General features: G+C 42.2%; 1 long non-coding RNA gene across 1 annotated transcript in view; it reads left to right on the top strand.

Moving 5' to 3' along the window:
- Nucleotides 1-645: 645 nt before the first annotated feature.
- The window catches only part of LOC115099169, a 50,966-nt gene continuing 33,913 nt past the window's right edge, over nt 646-17,698 (top strand). Inside the window, exon 1 of the long non-coding RNA XR_003858699.1 lies at nt 646-734. This is a non-coding gene — a long non-coding RNA (uncharacterized LOC115099169). The remainder of the gene's footprint in view (nt 735-17,698) is intronic.

Below are 17,698 nucleotides of genomic sequence, written 5' to 3'. Positions count from 1 at the left end.
CACCCCAAATCCAAGTGCCCCCTTACAATGGTCCATATATATCAGGGTGAGCCCCATAGAGAGTCTCTCTCTCTCTCTCTCTGTCCCTCCCTGAGGCTCCCCAGACTCCTGTGCCTAACAAGGAGAAGACATGCACTGCAGACATGCGCACGTGAAGAGTATTTTATAAACTACATGGGTAGGTTATAAACAGCACATATTTTTGTGCGAGGCAAGATATGTGCATTTACGAACACACTTGCGACCCTTTAAAAATCTACCTTATAGTGAGGGTAGTGGCAAGAAGACCCAGTGAAGAAACAACCTCATTTGAAGACAGTGGCAACCTTTCCCTAGAAACCTGAACATTTTCCTCAGCAGATAACAAAGGCATTGAAACAATAGTTCCATTAGGAAAAAACCCTGAGGGATAGGTGGAGGAGATCTTACTTCTGGACTCAAGACATATTATCCATTTCTGTACTCAGGTTCCCCTGCAGTGGTGAGTCGGATCTAATAACATGTTGATCCATTGGACCTTGTTTGGGAGTTGAGCTTGATGAGGGAAAATTCATCTTGCCTTTTCTTTTTCTTTCCATTTCTCAAAGAGAAAACAGTAGAAAAAGGGTCATAAGGGGCGTTCCGGTGACAACACACCACTGCTCATCACATTTTAAGGCCCACGAGTCAGGTGGTAGGAGTATCGGGTGGTAAGCTGGTGCCTGCAGCAGTCTCCCTCGGACTGGATCAAGCGGGTAAGCAGCTGTCTCCTGCTACTACTGATTTTGTGTTGAGTGTCATGGTTGTCTTATGAAAACAAGTAAAGGATACTTACTTCAATGCCAGTGACACAAATTAAATGTTCTTCCTGGAACTAAAAGCAATGAAAAATGTTCTCAAAACATGCAACAGTGATTCCTTATTGCCAGAAGTGTCCTGAAAATGGGTTTTTATTGGCAAAGTACATTAAAACACAAATCAAATTCTACTGATGTCCATTAAATTACAATGAGAAGTTTCTCTTTCTGTAAACATCAGATCACTGCAAGCCCTGAATTAAAAAAATATGATAAATTAAGATGTCCTCAACTGCAGCTTAACACATTAGGTTTACGTGTGCTTGCTGCCATTTAGATACAGTGAAAAATTATCCCAAGAAAATGGTGCGCATTAATTTTTTAGCTTCAAAGAAAAGAAAAGCATCTTGATTTAATTGACCAAGCAAAATCTTATTATCTATTGAATGTATGCCACATTACTTGGAGGGATTAAAATCAGCTGTAAGCTGAAAGTAAAACATTGGATGAATATAGTACAAAGTTGTTAGCGATTTGTAATAGTCCTGTAAATACTTGGAGATAGATCTTTAGCATGCTGGTGAGTGGGAAAGTTGCCTGGATAACTTTACCCGGATATTGAGCTGCACTTACATAAGTCTGCTGTTGATTATATCTGGGTAAAGTTGTCAGGCTAACTATAGAATGGCCGTTTTTCTGACCATACATATCCAGCTCTAGCACTGAATGTCAACACTACACAAATTCATTTTAGCCATGCCCCTGGAATGCCTAGTGATCTGCTGGGAATTGACTTAGTGTAAAATTTTGTTGGAGAGAGGAGTGGGAAATTCAAATCTCTGGGTTTGTATGGCTAACTTAAAAGCTGAACACAAAAAGTAACAGAGTCAAAAGTCTGAATGCACTCAATGGAAATTGCACAGTTCAAGCATTCATGATGCATATTAATATTTCTTGCTACAATGACATCTCATGGCATGGTATGATAGATCATCATAATACTTGCAATGTTGGAACTAGTTATCATGCTTCCACACATACATCGGGTCGCATATAATGGTCAGTCTTCGGTTCAATTTTTTAAATTTTGTGCGATGCAAATAAAAGTAATTACTTCCCTTATAATTCTTGAATTATGCCAGCTTCAAAGGAAAACCCAACCCGACATAAGACTATATTTTGAGATGAAAAGTCTATAGATGCCACTAAATGTGGGACATCGTGGCAATGCTGAATCCCTGATGCAGAGCCTGTCTCGTCTCAAAACATAGTATTATGCTGGGTTGGGTTTTCCTTTGAAGCTGGCATAATTCAAGAACCTAATTATAAGGGAAGTGAATGTTTTTATTTGTGTAGCACAAAATTTAAAAGATTGAACTGAAGATCGATGGAAGGTCTTTCCATCTAAGCTGGGCTCCACCCTCAGTCCTGGGCCCCATTGTATTGGATCCAAAATGAAGAGGAAACAATGGAATCACAAAATGAAGAGGAAACAATGGAATCACAAAAGTTTACCATATTTATTGCTTAACCTGTGTAGCTGATCAGATACCCTAACCAAAAAATATGTAACCCCTCTCTAAGATTTCTATCACTTGAATTTCAGATGCTTCAGATATCATTGGCCACATTGAATAAATCTTTAGCAGGATGTGTCTCTGTGCTCCTGGGACCCTCTGCAAAGTCCTTGCTTCTCAGCATTTGCTGTCATCTATTGAAATCTTCCTGGTTTAAGTGTCTGCTCTGGTGGTTTGGTATGCAGTAATCATAGGTGGTGCTTAGCTTGTCATCGTAGGAATCTGGCTCATAGTTGACAGATGTTTGGTTGCTAACCAGTTAACAGACATCTGGTTGGTTGACATCAATTCCAGATATCCTATTGGGTAGGTCTGAGCCTTATGAAAATCAGTGACACTCTTCAATGCCAGCAATTCATTGACTATTGGATAGAGTTCATCTCAAATCTGATTGGATGGCAAAGTTTATTTATTTATTTATTTATTTAACGTTTTTTATATACCGACATTCGTTAAGAAAACATCACGTCGGTTTCCATACAACAAGAAATCAGCCAACGAGGTTTTACAGTGTAACTGATAATAGAACTAAGGGGAGGAAAAGGGAAGAAGGGGGAAGGGGTAGGGTAGACAGAGGAAATGGTGAACATGCAATAAATGCAGAACAAGGTTAGATGCATAAAAACAAAATTATATACAATGTACAGGGGGGAGTGGGGGAGGGGGCTAAGGGCTAAAGAGGTAGGGGGATAAATATTCAGGAGAGGAGAGGGGGCTGAGAAGGAGGAAGAGAGGGGGAATATAACAGGGTGAGGGATAAGCAGAGCATTCTATACAAATATTTATTTATTTATTTATTTATTTATTTATTTAACATTTTTCTATACCGAACTTCATGACAAGCTTCATATCAGGCCGGTTTACATCAAACTTAGGGGATAACTTAACAAAACCATATAACAAGAAGGCCGAGGCGCAGGTACAAAAAACAAGGATAATAAACTTGGGGGCTAGAGTAGCCAGGAAATAAAGGACAGAAAAAACTGGAGAATGAACTCGGATGACTGAATAATGGCTGTGTAGGACATTTAGTCTATTGGGCTATATGAAGGAAACTGTTGCGATGTTAGGCTTCAGGGAAGGCTTGGACGAAAAGCCAAGTCTTAAGTTTTTTTCGGAAGGTAGTCAGGCAGGGTTCCAGTCTTAGTTCAGTCGGTAGGTTGTTCCAGATGATGGGGCCAACTGTGGAGAATGCTCGTTCTTTTGTGGAGGTTAGACGGGTGGATTTATTTGGAGGAATTTGAAGGGTTCCCTTGAGGGCCGCTCTGATGGGTCTTGTGGATGTGAATAGTTTAAAAGGGAACTGAAGGTCTAAAGGAAGTTGGTTGTGTATGGATTTGTGGATAATGGTGAGTGCTTTGTGTAAAATTCTGTATTTGATAGGTAACCAGTGTAAGTTTCTGAGTATAGGGGTGATGTGAGTTCTCCGGTTAGTGTTGGTTAATATCCTGGCTGCTGAGTTCTGGAGCATCTGTAGTGGTCTAGTGGCAGAGATCGGGAGTCCTAAGAGGAGAGTGTTGCAGTAGTCGGTTTTGGAAAATATTGTTGACTGGAGGACTGTTCTGAAGTCCTGGAGGTGGAGGAGGGGTTTGAGTCTTTTCATAACTTGTAGCTTAAAGAAACAGTCCTTTGTAATATTGTTAATTGATTTTTTTAGGTTTAAATGGTTGTCAATGGTAACTCCTAAATCTCTAACTTGAGTGGTCTGAGGAAAGGAGGTTGTCTGATCATAGCTGGTAGAAAGGTCGGGGGAGAGGAGAAGAATTTCCATTTTGGATGCATTGAGGACCAGGTTCAGGCTGGTGAGTAGGTGGTTGATGGACTTGAGGCAGTCCTCCCAGAAGGAGAGAGTTTTTGGAAGGGATTCTTTTATGGGGATCAGGATCTGAACATCGTCAGCATATAGGTAGTGAATAAGGTTAAGGTTTGTGAGGAGCTGGCAGAGAGGCAGTAGATAGATATTAAAGAGGGTGGGGGATAGAGAGGAGCCTTGAACACCTAGAGTGGATTTGAAGTTAGGAGATTCTTTATTGTTAATATGTAGGGAGTTGTCAATGTCAGACCTTATTTAGTCATAGGAATGTAGAAACATAGAAAATGATGGTAGAAAAGGACACAATTGCCCATCTCGTCTGCCCAGCAAGCTCATATCCTATATAATTCACAGACTGTCATGGTCCGGGCCTTGTAGATTACTTGTTTCAGTTGTGTCATGGTTAATTGGTAAAGGGTAGTATATGTCGCATCTGTAAGTTACCCCCCTTGATTATTTGAATACCTATACTTCCTCGTGCTATTTAATTTACACTGGTACGTCACCCCTGTGTTTGCTTGTTTTCCCAGAGCTGCCCCCCCCCACACACACTTTTTCCCAAGACTATATAGTTCATGTCTGAGTTTTCTGCTGTCAATTTTTTAATTGTATGAAGGATCCTGCCTCTAACGTGCATCTTTCCTCATTTCTCGTCTCTTACCTCTAGGGATCCTCAGTGTTTATCCCATGCCCTTTTGAATTCCTTCATTGTCCTGGTTCTTACCACTTCCCTCCTCTAGTTCTCCTTCTTTCCAGCAGAAGAGGTTCGTTGTTAAAATTGCATCATTTATGCATTCTAAGTATCTGAAGGTCTTTATCATGTTTCCCCTGCTCTTCTTCTTCTCCACAAGGGAATACATATTTAGGACCTTCAACCCAACCTCTCCTTTTAAGACTTTTGCTGGAGGTCCCCCACCATTATGGTGACCTTTCTCTGGACCGTCTCCATCTTATCTCTGTCCCCTTTGTGATACGGTCTCCAGAAATGTACATAGTATTCCAGGTGAGGCCTCACCAAGGACCTGTACAAGGGAATTAACACCTCCTTTTTCTTACTGGATACTCTTCTTTCTATGCAGCCCGGTATTCTTTTGGCATTGGCTATTGCTTTGTCACACTGATTTTTCATCTTCAGTTCACTAGACACTATCACCCTAGGTTCTCTCTTGCTCCATGCACATCATCCCTTCTCCCCCCAGCTTGTATAACTCCTTTGGATTACTGCTTCCCAGATGCATGACTGCACTTCTTGGCCTTAAACTTTAGCTGCCATGTTTCAGACCACTCCTCTAGTTTCCTTAAATCTCTTTTAATTCTGTCCATACCTTCCAGAGTGTCCACTCTGTTGCAGATCTTAGTGTCATCCGCAAATAGTCATACTTTACCCTCTGTTATCTGAGCAATGTCGCTCACAAAGATATTAAATAATAACAGTCCTAACACCGACCCTGCGGCACACCATTCAACACCGTTCTTTCTTCTGAGTAGCTTCCATTGACCACCACACACTGTCTTCTATCTGACAACCAGTTTGTAATCCACACCACCATTTTGTCACTCAGTCCTAAACTTCTCATTTTGTTTTGCTTTACTAAAGTCCAAGCAGATCACTTCTAGCACTTTTACCTGATTCAATTCCTTAGTCATCCAATCAAAGAAGTCGATCAGATTCATCTGACTTAACCTTCCTTTGGTGAATCCATACTGTCTCAGATCAAGCAACCCTCCGGATTGTAGATAGTTTGTTATCCTTTCTTTCAACAGCATCTCTGTTAGTTTGCCTACCACCTCCAGCCTCCTCCCTACTCCCACTCTTGTATAGTGGTACCACCATTGCACTTCTTCAATCTCTAGGCACCGCTCCCATATCTAATGATCTATTAAACAGGATGCATATAGGATCTGCTAGTACATTCCTGAGTTCTTTCAGTATCCTGGAGTGAATCTTGTCCAGCCCCATGGCTTTGTCTACTTTCATTTTACCTAGCTCTTCCTATACATTCTCTTCCATGAAAGGCATAGGGGCCTTTCATGGAAGAGAGGATTCATGCTCGTAGGGGGGGTTACGTGCACCAGGCCTATTTTAAAAAGGCCTGGCGACACGCGTAAAGCCCCAGGACGTGTGTAAGTCCTGGGGCTTGCAAAAAGGGGCGGTCTGGGGCAGGGTGGGGGCGGGGCCAGAGGTGTCCGACACTGCAGCCATTGCTGCTGAGTCAGAGGATCACGTGCCGGCAGGCTGCCAGCACACACAACTTGCGCCTGCCCAGAGGCAGGCACAAAAGGTAAGACAAGTTATAAAATTGGGTGTGCATGTATGTGTGCCATGTAGCATGCGCACATGTACGCCCGCACGCACCCTTTTAAAATCTACCCCATATCTTTTATTTCACCCCCTCTACAGTCTTTTTAACCAACAGAGGTCCTTCTCCTGGGTCACCATAGCCTGTTTAGCAAAAGTCCTGAGTTTATATCTGCACTTAGTTGTTTGGACATCTTTTCATGCTTTGCTGAATTCTGGTACAAATCTCAGGTTTTATGATATCTAAAGCAGTTAAACCTTTAAGGGTTTATTCAGATGTCACATGATCCTGCTGCTAGGCGAGAGGGCCCAAGACAGATGAGAGGGGGCACAGGCATTCAAGGCCCCATCTTAGGTACCCTACTGTGCACACAAGATTTATTTAGTTGAATTAAAAAAGGGGCTGGGTCAGGCTGTGTACAGAGTGTGGTTTTCAAATTTAGGGTTTGATTTACTAAAGCTTTTCTTCCATTCTGGATCAATGGGGAAAAAGTTTAAGGGTGAATTTTTAAAGGGCTGTGCACGTAAAAATTGGGACTTACTTGTGTGGCTGGGCTCTGCGTGTTCTGCGTGCATTTTCAAAAGGGCCCAGCCACACACCTAAGTCCCAATATGTGCACAAGTGCCAGGCCTTGAAAAAGGGGTGGGTGGGGGGGCGTGGTCTGGTTGGTGAGGGGTGGGGCGGGATGATGGTTGGCCGGGACAGCGACCATTAGCCACTGTCCTAGGCATGCCGGCAGGCATGCACAAACTACTTTTGCTTGGGAGTAGTAAGTAGAAAAATAAAACATTTTCGGGTAGCCAGGTAGGGTTTAGGGGTCGGGGTGGAAAGGGGAAAAGGAAGGAAGGTTAGGTAGAGGGATTGGGAAGTTCCCTCCCAGTTCGCTCCTTAATTGGAGCAGACTGGGAGGAAACTGGGGAAGGCCCAATTGCAGTACTGCACGTAATTTACTAAAATTCGCCCCCCCCCCGGAACACAGATTTTAAAATTTACCTCATAGTACATAAGGTCCTTAGCTGTCCTAAGCGTAGTCACATAATTAGGTGTCTTAAATCTAACCACACAAGTCTTGTATGTTTGGATTTAACTGGACATTCAGCCGCAACATTCATTGGGTAACTGCAGCTGAATATCTGTGCAAAGTTAACTGGTCAAGACTAACCAGTTAACTTTGACACTTAGCAGCTCTTTGAAAATATACCCCTCTGGTAAGAATAAACAGATTCAAATAATAGATATTTTATTCAAAGCATCCTTCCCTCTAAATGAAATACTGTATTTTAAAATAATGTGAGATAAATGCAAAGCACCAGGAGCAGGCTCGAACAGTCGCTGGCTGTTTTCAAAGGCATTAATTGCTAACAAATGGAAGTTTTCATCTGGCATATGAGCTACCTCAGTGCCAGGCAATTATCCATTCAATCGGATGATGAATTAGCTTACACCATCCATTAATTTTGTTTCATCTGGTCTCCTGGGGCTCTGACATCATATCCTCTTATACTGTTATTAGAAGTCAAGCAATATAACATTCTATGAATCTCTTAAAAAACTGCAACTAGATCGATGCCTATGACTAATGGCACCATGCAACAGAAAGAAATATGATTATCCTCATCATGCTATGCTATCGTTAAGTTTTCACGATCACATACTCTTTAGTACAAGTGCACATTTGACTAAATATTGGTACAAATTTAATAACTTAATATGTAGCATGTTACATCAAAAGTATAAGTATGATTTAATGTTTTTATTTTTTATATTTGATTTATTTTCTGCTTTTCAAAGCGGATTACATTCAGATATGCATATGTGTGCTTGTGTACATATGTACCATAACCAAAAAAGGGGCTCCCTCAATGCACAAATCTTAAAAAAAATTCCAAATTGAAAATTGAATTTCCAATTTAAAATGTAAAATTTTCAAAGGATAAAAACTAGCTCATTAGAAAATGGTCTGCTAATATATCTAAGCAGAAAACAAAAATGTCATTCTTTCAATCATTGCTGGAAAAAAAGCATCCAAAGTGGCCAATTATGAAGTCCTTCACCCTTCACATGTTACAAAATATTTTTTTGATTTATGAAACATTTTAAAAAAATACCTCAAACAATATGTGCATCCATAGTGTGAGGAGGGTTTATATACGCCACATCAGAGATAGGATGAAGGCCATGGTTGCAGGGATAGCAACATTAACCCGAGGATAAAGAAAGCACAATATATTTGGACAGATAAAAGCAGTAAAAGGGAGTTCCTGGGTAGAACTTGGTAAGAGGGTGAGTTCCAAATCCTATCCATGAGGCTTGAAAAGCCTGGATCTCACAGAAGTAAGGGATGAGAAAGAAAGCAAACAGAGATCTGCAACCATGGACATGAACTGTGGGCCCAGATCTGATGCATGAGAAGTGGAAGTACTATAAGATCCTGGGAGAGGTGGCTAGGAAGCAAGCTCCACAGGAACATGGTGCAGCCCAGGGAGCAAGATTATTTATGTATTGGTTCTCTCTTTCTTAAACAACCTTTTCCAAAAAGAAAATTTTCACTCAATGCGTAGAACAACCATTTCTCAGTAAAAACAGCACATTGTAAAACCATAGAGGAAAGCAATTAAAACATTAAACAAGAATTTCTGGAATAATAATGCTATTGCCATAAAAAAATAGCTCATGTCCTTGGCAATGCACAGTAAACAAAACAAACAGTATCAATAAAAGTCTAATAATGATTATAAAAACTGAAAAGGCAACAGTAATGAGAAAAGGAAAAATAATAGGCATTCTATTAATTCAAACTATTCAGCAAGCCAATAATGGCAAGGGAAGCGAGTGGCCACCGCGCCAGAGTGCACGGATGCCAGCAGTAACAGGTGCCTGTGCTACTAGGGATTTAGCCCATTTTCCTCCCAGGCTTGGTTGGAAGGAGGTGGGGTGGGCCACGCTGGGTTTGGAGGCCCCTCTGATAGTGTTGGCTGCATAGTCGAGTGGTGTGCTTGTTGCTGCTGAGGCAGGCACCCCCCCTGATGCGGACACGGCTTGCCTCATGACTGACTGTCGAGGCACGGACAACCTCGATGTTCCTTAACTGACTGCTGCCAGGCACCTTGACATCACCAGGAAGGAGGGGGCTGGCAAGAAATTTAAGGTGGGCCAGCCTCAGAACTTTTCCTTGTTCCTTTGCAGCCCGCTTTACTGGCATAGTACTGATGTGCGTTTCAAAGAATCTGACAGAAAAAAACTCCCATTCACATATGTTTGTTTCAACATGAGATACCACTTATGTGCTTTTAAATGAATGGAGTGAAGGGCCATCGTACACATCACTTATACCATATTCAAAGTTTAAAAATCCAATCTGTGTGAAACAGGCTGCTTCATAATCATTCAGAAAGGGGTTTGAGATCTGAAGTCCAAACGTTTTTTTTTTAATTGTTCCTATGTTACTAAACCAAATACTTACCTGGATTAAAATGTCAAGCTGCTCTCGACATGGCCCCGTGTTTCAAGTAAGTGCTTCAGGAGTGCTTCGCCAGGCTTCAGCTACTTTTTTTGCCTAACCTGACTTACCTTTCAGTAAATTGTATCTTTTATATAGTATACTTATTTTATTTATTTATTTTTAAACTATTTGTAAATAAATTTATTTGTATGCTGTATTATCCATGGTCCTAAGTGGCTTACATAAAACCATTCATAATAAAATAGATAAAATTATTACAAAAAACAGCCAATTCTGAACTCTTTCCCTATCCGGGCAATGGTCCATCCATTCGTTTGCTAATAGCCTACCCATACAAACTATTTAATTACAGCTCAGATTAAATGCCTGTCTAAACAAGTAGGTTTTTAAATGCTTTTAAAAGGTTTTGAAGCAAGCCTCCTTACAGGGAGGCTTACAGAGAGATGGTTCCACGCCATTGGGTCAACTATGGCCAGCAATCCTACACATGACTCAACTAATCTCACACATTCAGGCCAATGCAATATCAGCTCATAAAATGGGCGCTCATGACTGAGTGCCTGCTCTCCTAATGCACGCCCAACCCCCTCTCCTGGTCATGCAATGCATTATTTAAATGAGGGGTTGCGCTAAAAGGGAGGCGCTAGGGAAAATTGTACCTCCCTGGCACCTCCTCGGCATTGGGTGCACAGGAGAGGTGGCTATCAATGCAGGCTAGGAAAAAGGATGCTCAATGCGAGCATCTATTTTCACCCCACTACCAGCACAAGATGCATGCACAAGATACACAGCCTGGATATTGGGTGCCCAGAATTATTTTTTCCAAGATTTTTTTTTTTTTACTTCAATCTGCTTTCTGTGGTTCCTCCTACTTAGTATTGCGCCAATACTAAGTGCTGGAATCACAGAAAGCAGGAAGTTTTCATATTCCAGTGAGCCCTTGAGTGCAGCATACCCTTTACGCCAGCCCTGGGATGGCATAAAATTTGCCATGTTGCAATGGTTGTATTGGCCACATGGGAAATGTTTTGAATCGCTGGGATTAGCTAATAGCCTCATGTACATGGAATTTACATTGATGAGTGCTATTAGCTAGGTGCTCGATTGGATGTGTGTTTTGCACATGCTAATCCCCATATTGCATCGGGGGTTATAGATGTGTGTCCAAAACGCCCGTCCAATTGTGTGTTAAGCTGGGCGCTGGCCGCAGTGCATGGTATTGCATCAGCCTGAATGAGCAGATGGAACATCCAACAGGCATTGCCCTGAAGATAGCAAATGTCTTGCCAGTCGATATATTTTTTTCATAATTAACTGATTAATTTTAGGGCTTCATTGCTTAAAGCTTCATGAATCATTGTTGGTATTTTATACACCCTCTATTGCACTGCAACAAGTGCAACTGCATCCCCACCTTTGGGAATGAGCTACGCTCTGATGGGGCCATAGAAAACTGTAAGTCTCTTTGGGGGCTAGAACCTCAGACTAGCTCTCTCATAGTCTCTTTTCTCCAGGGCCTGCATCCTTGTACCACAGAGGGAAAGATTTATTCTTTCAGAGTCCTGAGTGCTAAGGGTGACTTGGACACACATCTCTTTTGTTCCCTGGGGAGTGGTTTCTTTTATTCACCAAGAGGTGAATTTTAAAAGCCCGGCGTGTGCATTAATTAGGGGATAGACCAAAAAGTTGGGCTCGCGCGAGCCAAGCGAATTTTAAAACCCACACATACTCGCGTATATTCCACAGCGCGCACATCTCCAAAGATTTGAAAAAGGAGTGCGGCGGGGCATGAACCAGATATGTGTGCATAAATACTTACCCCTTCTGCATAACTTTACTTCTGCCTTGATGACGTGTAAGTTAAAAAATAAAGAAAACTTGGACGTTCGGTGGGGGTTTTAAGGGTCAGGGCTAACTGGGGGGAAGGAAGGCTATTAAACTAGGGGGATTTGAAGGACCTACCTCTTAACTGGGCGAACTGGGAACAAACTGGTAAAACTGGGAATGGCGTCGGTGCACGCCCCTTTTAAAATCCCCAGATTTATGCGGTAGAAGCGAGATTTGCGTGCACATGCATGCGCACACTTAAAATTCGGCACGTGTGTCTGCGGTAAGACTATTTTGAAACATGCACGGATGTTATAAAATGAACAGGTCCCTGGGCACAGGCCAATGTATGCGTGCAAATATGTGCCCGTGTGCCAATTTGAAAGTTACTGTCTGAGCATGTGCAGTGTGTGCCAAAAAAAAAAAAGCACGCTGGAGTCATTGAGTGTCCGAAATGAAAATCTTTACTGATGGGAAATCAGGTTGTACAATGGCAACAATAATAAAATCCTCTGCACCATAATTGTCTCTTTTCTCTCTTAAAGTCTTTTCCTCTATCTGTGCATGAATGGCCTTATCAGGGCCAGGGAAACTTCTACCCTCCTGGGCTTGGCTAAGTGGAGTTCCCAGGTGGCAGGGTCTCCTTTAGTTGGGCAGGAAACCCCTTCCAATCTAGTCTTTAGTACAGAGAGTCAAATCTTCTCTCTCCACAGGAGGTGAAGACTCCAAATGGGTGTCCTCAGTGATCTTTACTTTGCTCTGACTCATGGTTAGGTGATTTTCTGTTAGTTCTTTGGTTTCTCTCTCTCTTTTCTGAATCCTAGATGTGAGGGATCCCTGGAAACAGGCAGCTCGCCCTGCTCCAATGCAGGAAGGAAGGGGCATCCAAAAATCTTCCTCCTGGATCTTAAACTGAAGTCTTTCTCCTTTCAGCAACATTTAACACCAGAGTTCCTACTTGTAGCAGGTCACCACCATCTCCTTTCTCATTGAGGGTATATGGAGGGCAGGTCTTCCCTAGCCTGCAAGCCCCAGGGTCCCCCGTGGCCTGAATCCAGGGTCTCACAAGGCTCCCACCATGAAAAAGTGTCACAATGCGAAAAATCCGCCCAGAGGGAAATCGCAACCAGCCAGTGAGTGGACTGGAAGGAATACCCTCCCAACCCTGATCAGGATCCCAAGGCAGAATGGGCCTGATTCCTCTGATAGGGCCCGGGAAACCAACACAGGAAAAGTTCCTCACTACCTCCTAACGGGGCACAGTCTCTCTGGAGAGAGCTACTTAGGAAACCTTCCCAGGGCAATGGCCATTCCAGCACCCTCAAAGGAGGGGTTGCATAGCATGATAACCTCCCCCACTCTCTGATCTAACCTGCACTAGCTGAACTAGGAATTTCCCAAGGCTTACTGGTAACATGACCGTATGGTCCGTTACATAACATATACAATATCGGTGAAACGTGCTCATATATATGGGAACTTTCAAATGGGTGCGTGCGTATGTTATAAAATAGCCTAGGTGCACGTATGATTGTACCTAATTTTACAAGTAGGCGCACACAGCTGTGCAAGTGGGGAAATTTTATAACAGGTGTGCATTCACACTGTTACCAATTTCACCAGTTTGTCCACCAGTTCATCCACTATAGATTGAAGTCCTCCAAACCTCCCTGGTTCCTAAGCTTACACTCCCCCCACTTACCCCAGAACCCTTAAGCCCCTTAGGGATTTTTTTTAACTTACACCTCCTCCGTAGCAGCAGTAAATATCTGCGGCACTGGACCTAGGTGCATACCCAGGAATGCAGTTACTTGTGCGCACATCTCTTGGGCGAAGTGAGATATTCGTGTATCAGGAGATGTGCACGCATGTAGGTGGCTTCTAAAATTGGGTGGATATGTGCATGTCCTATATATGAGCTCATCTCCCGATTTTGGTGCGAGTTGGGTTTTTAAAATTCACTTCATACTGTTTAATTACTTTATTTAAAAGAACTAGCTTTATATGTTCTGTATTTATGAGATGAAAGTCGAATATTTTGAGAACAACTGTGCTGTAAATGAGTATAAACATCTTAATAAGTGTCAGGTTCCCGACCTTCTAGAACAAGCACCCCAGGACCTGCTGGAAGAGAGCCTGCTCATAGAGCCATAGCACCTAGTGTGCACCAAGGCTTCTAGTTGGATCTTCAGTTCTCCCTATTCTGTTCTGGTTCTGTCCAAATACCAGCCTAATGGACTCTGATTGGCTGCTCTATATAAACTCCCATCAAGTTTTAGCTCCCTGCTGGATCAGTGGACTTCCTGGATCTGGTTCCTGTGATGCTGTGCCTGCCTATCCCTGTTATCCTGCCTACCTGGGTTTTTGCCTTCCAGTCTGCTTTGCTGTTGGTATTGACCTTGGCTCAGACTTGATCTTGTTTTCCGCTGAACTATACTTGTGGCTAAAATACTACTGCTTTCTTGTTCTTTTGTTGGCCACCTGTCCTGATTATAAACTAGGAATGTGCTATCATCTTAAAATTACATTAAAACATCAACAATATTAATATCATTTTGTGTCATTTCCCATCTGAAATAACACAAAAATCTAAAAATGTGGTTTAGTGTCATTATATTCTTTTAGCATGTGCCATTGCTGAAGTATGCATGTGGTAAAAAAACAAAATGCACATTGTAAAACTATAATGCACACTAGAATGAAATAAACAAATAAAACAATACAAACAGGAAAACAAAATGATAGGAAACATAAATCTGAAACCGCAAAACATTTTTTTTTCTTGCCTACCCTGCCTATAGCCCAAAAATCATTTTGCATAGGACTAAATTAAGTTCAGATGACAAATATTTCTGCTTGAGTTTAAATTAGGTAAAAAGTTCTTCCAAACTTTTTAATACAAAACGTGAGATTCACAACAGATGGAAAAGCCATTTTTACTGGAAAGGGAAACAAAACTTATCGAGTGCTTTGAAAATGGACTGATTTCAAGTCAGAGAACTAATCTTGAAATGTTTCTTCAACAGAAAATGGACTTTAAGCATCAGCTGCTGGGGGGATCAGGGGCAGTCAAGGGTTCTTACTTGTGGGTACATGGATGAAACATGTCAAACAGCTGGAACAAAATATTCCACGTTTGTCTTCATGCACACAAAATAAATTGCTAGAACTACACATCATTTTATATGAATAAAAATTCTCCACATCTGTCTCTCAGGAAATAGTTTTGTAATGAGGTTGAGATTCATAATTCTTCTTATGACATTAGGTGGACTTTTCAAAATATGCTCATGGCTGCTAAAGAGCATCTCAAAGAATAGTTTTTCAGCTTGTTGTCAGGATAATTCTGCTTGAAAATATTGGTAAGGGTGGAATAATTGAAACCATCTGTACATGCATCATGTGACTGAGACAGGAAATGGGACTCTGAGATTTACACATCTAAAAGCAATTGATTGAAGCATCCAAGTTCCAAGAGATAAAATTCACAGTTGGATATAGTTTTATGTACAGGATACCTACTTGATATTACAGGTAAATTTAAAGATATTACCACAAAACAAACATACCGTATATATATATATATATATATAATATGTGTGTATGTGTGTGTGTTAGTGACACCCGTTTCAATTGGTCTCTCACACATAAAAATAAACATTTATAACACACACATACACACACACACAAACATTTTAGACCCTTCAGTTAAGTAGAATACAGGCTTTATTGATGTTTGGCTTTTCATGTAGAATATTTCAAATAAAAAAGCTAGGAAGCAAGGCAGTATTATCATTCTTTTGAACGCCCGATACATGTCTAAAGCTGACCAAGAAAGACCCATGCCTTAACCAAAGGATTAAATAAATAATACAATTTTAATTTTTAGATTGCCTTGTCAATATAACACCTTGCTGGCTAGGCAGGTTCCAATCACTGTATGGGGTACTGGATTCTTAAGTAGTCATGGTGGAGTAGATGGTGTTGTGGGCCATTAAATTTCATCTGCCACAGTTTTTACTACTTTGTCTGATTTATTATTTAATGTTTTATTCCCATATACTGCCTTGAGTTTTTATAAGACTGGGTTGGCTATAAATTTAAATAAATAAATATATAAATACATACTCAAATCATGTTACAATGGCAACAAAATACATCATCATAATGTAATTTCTGATCTATTAGTTAAAATTTGTAACCTATCATTAAAATCATCCATTGTACCTGAAAACTGGAGGGTGGCCAATGTAACCTCAATATTTAAAAAGGGCTCCAGGGGCGATCCAGGAAAATATAGACTAGTGAGCCTGACTTTAGTGCCGGGAAAAATAGTGGAAACTATTCTAAAGATCAAAATCATAGAGCATATAGAAAGACATGGTTTAATGGAAAACAGTCAACATGGATTTACCCAAGGCTAGTCTTGTCTCACAAGTCTTCATTTTTTTGAAGGGGTTAATAAACATGTGGATAAAGGTGAACCAGTAGATGTAGTACATTTGGATTTTCAGAAGGCATTTGACAAAGTTACTCATGAGAGACTTCTAAGAAAAGTAAAATGTCATGGGTTAGGTAGTGATGTCCTTTCGTGGATTACAAACTGGTTAAAAGACAGGAAACAGCGAGTAGGATTAAATGGACAATTTTCTCAGTGGAGTGCCTCAGGGATCTGTACTGGGACCCATGATTTTTAATTTATTTATAAATGATCTGGAAAGGAATACGACGAGTGAGCTAATCAAATTTGCAGCTGATACAAAATTATTCAGAATAGTTAAATCACAAGCGGATTGTGATATATTGCAGGAGGACCTTGCGAGATTGGAAGACTGGGCATCCAAATGGCAGATGAAATTTAATGTGGACAAGTGCAAGGTGATGTATATAGGGAAAAATAACCTATGCTATAATTACTAGGGATGTGAATCGTGTCCTCGATCGTCTTAACGATCGATTTCGGCTGGGAGGGGGAGGGAATCGTATTGTTGCCGTTTGGGGGGGTAAAATATCGTGAAAAATCGTGAAAAATCGTTAAAAAATCGAAAAATCGAAAAATCGAAAAACCGGCACATTAAAACCCCCTAAAACCCACCCCCGACCCTTTAAATTAAATCCCCCACCCCCAAATAACTTAAATAACCTGCGGGTCCAGCGGCGGTCCGGAACGGCAGCGGTCCGGAACGGGCTCCTGCTCCTGCATCTTGTCGTCTTCGGCCGGCGCCATTTTCCAAAATGGCGCCGAAAAATGGCGGCGGCCATAGACGAAAAAGATTGGACGGCAGGAGGTCCTTCCGGACCCCCGCTGGACTTTTGGCAAGTCTCGTGGGGGTCAGGAGGCCCCCCACAAGCTGGCCAAAAGTTCCTGGAGGTCCAGCGGGGGTCAGGGAGCGATTTCCCGCCGCGAATCGTTTTCGTACGGAAAATGGCGCCGGCCATACGCGTATGGCCGGCGCCATTTTCCGTACGGAAAATGGCGCCGGCAGGAGATCGACTGCAGGAGGTCGTTCAGCGAGGCGCCGGAACCCTCGCTGAACGACCTCCTGCAGTCGATCTCCTGCCGGCGCCATTTTCCGTACGAAAACGATTCGCGGCGGGAAATCGCTCCCTGACCCCCGCTGGACCTCCAGGAACTTTTGGCCAGCTTGTGGGGGGCCTCCTGACCCCCACGAGACTTGCCAAAAGTCCAGCGGGGGTCCGGAAGGACCTCCTGCCGTCCAATCTTTTTCGTCTATGGCCGCCGCCATTTTTCGGCGCCATTTTGGAAAATGGCGCCGGCCGAAGACGACAAGATGCAGGAGCCCTCGCTGAACGACCTCCTGCAGTTGATCTCCTGCCGGCGCCATTTTCCGTACGAAAACGATTCACGGCGGGAAATCGCTCCCTGACCCCCGCTGGACCTCCAGGAACTTTTGGCCAGCTTGTGGGGGGCCTCCTGACCC

Source organism: Rhinatrema bivittatum, chromosome 9 (assembly GCF_901001135.1).
Source record: "Rhinatrema bivittatum chromosome 9, aRhiBiv1.1, whole genome shotgun sequence".
NCBI classification, from domain to species: domain Eukaryota; kingdom Metazoa; phylum Chordata; class Amphibia; order Gymnophiona; family Rhinatrematidae; genus Rhinatrema; species Rhinatrema bivittatum.
This window is presented reverse-complemented; position numbering and strand designations above follow the sequence as displayed.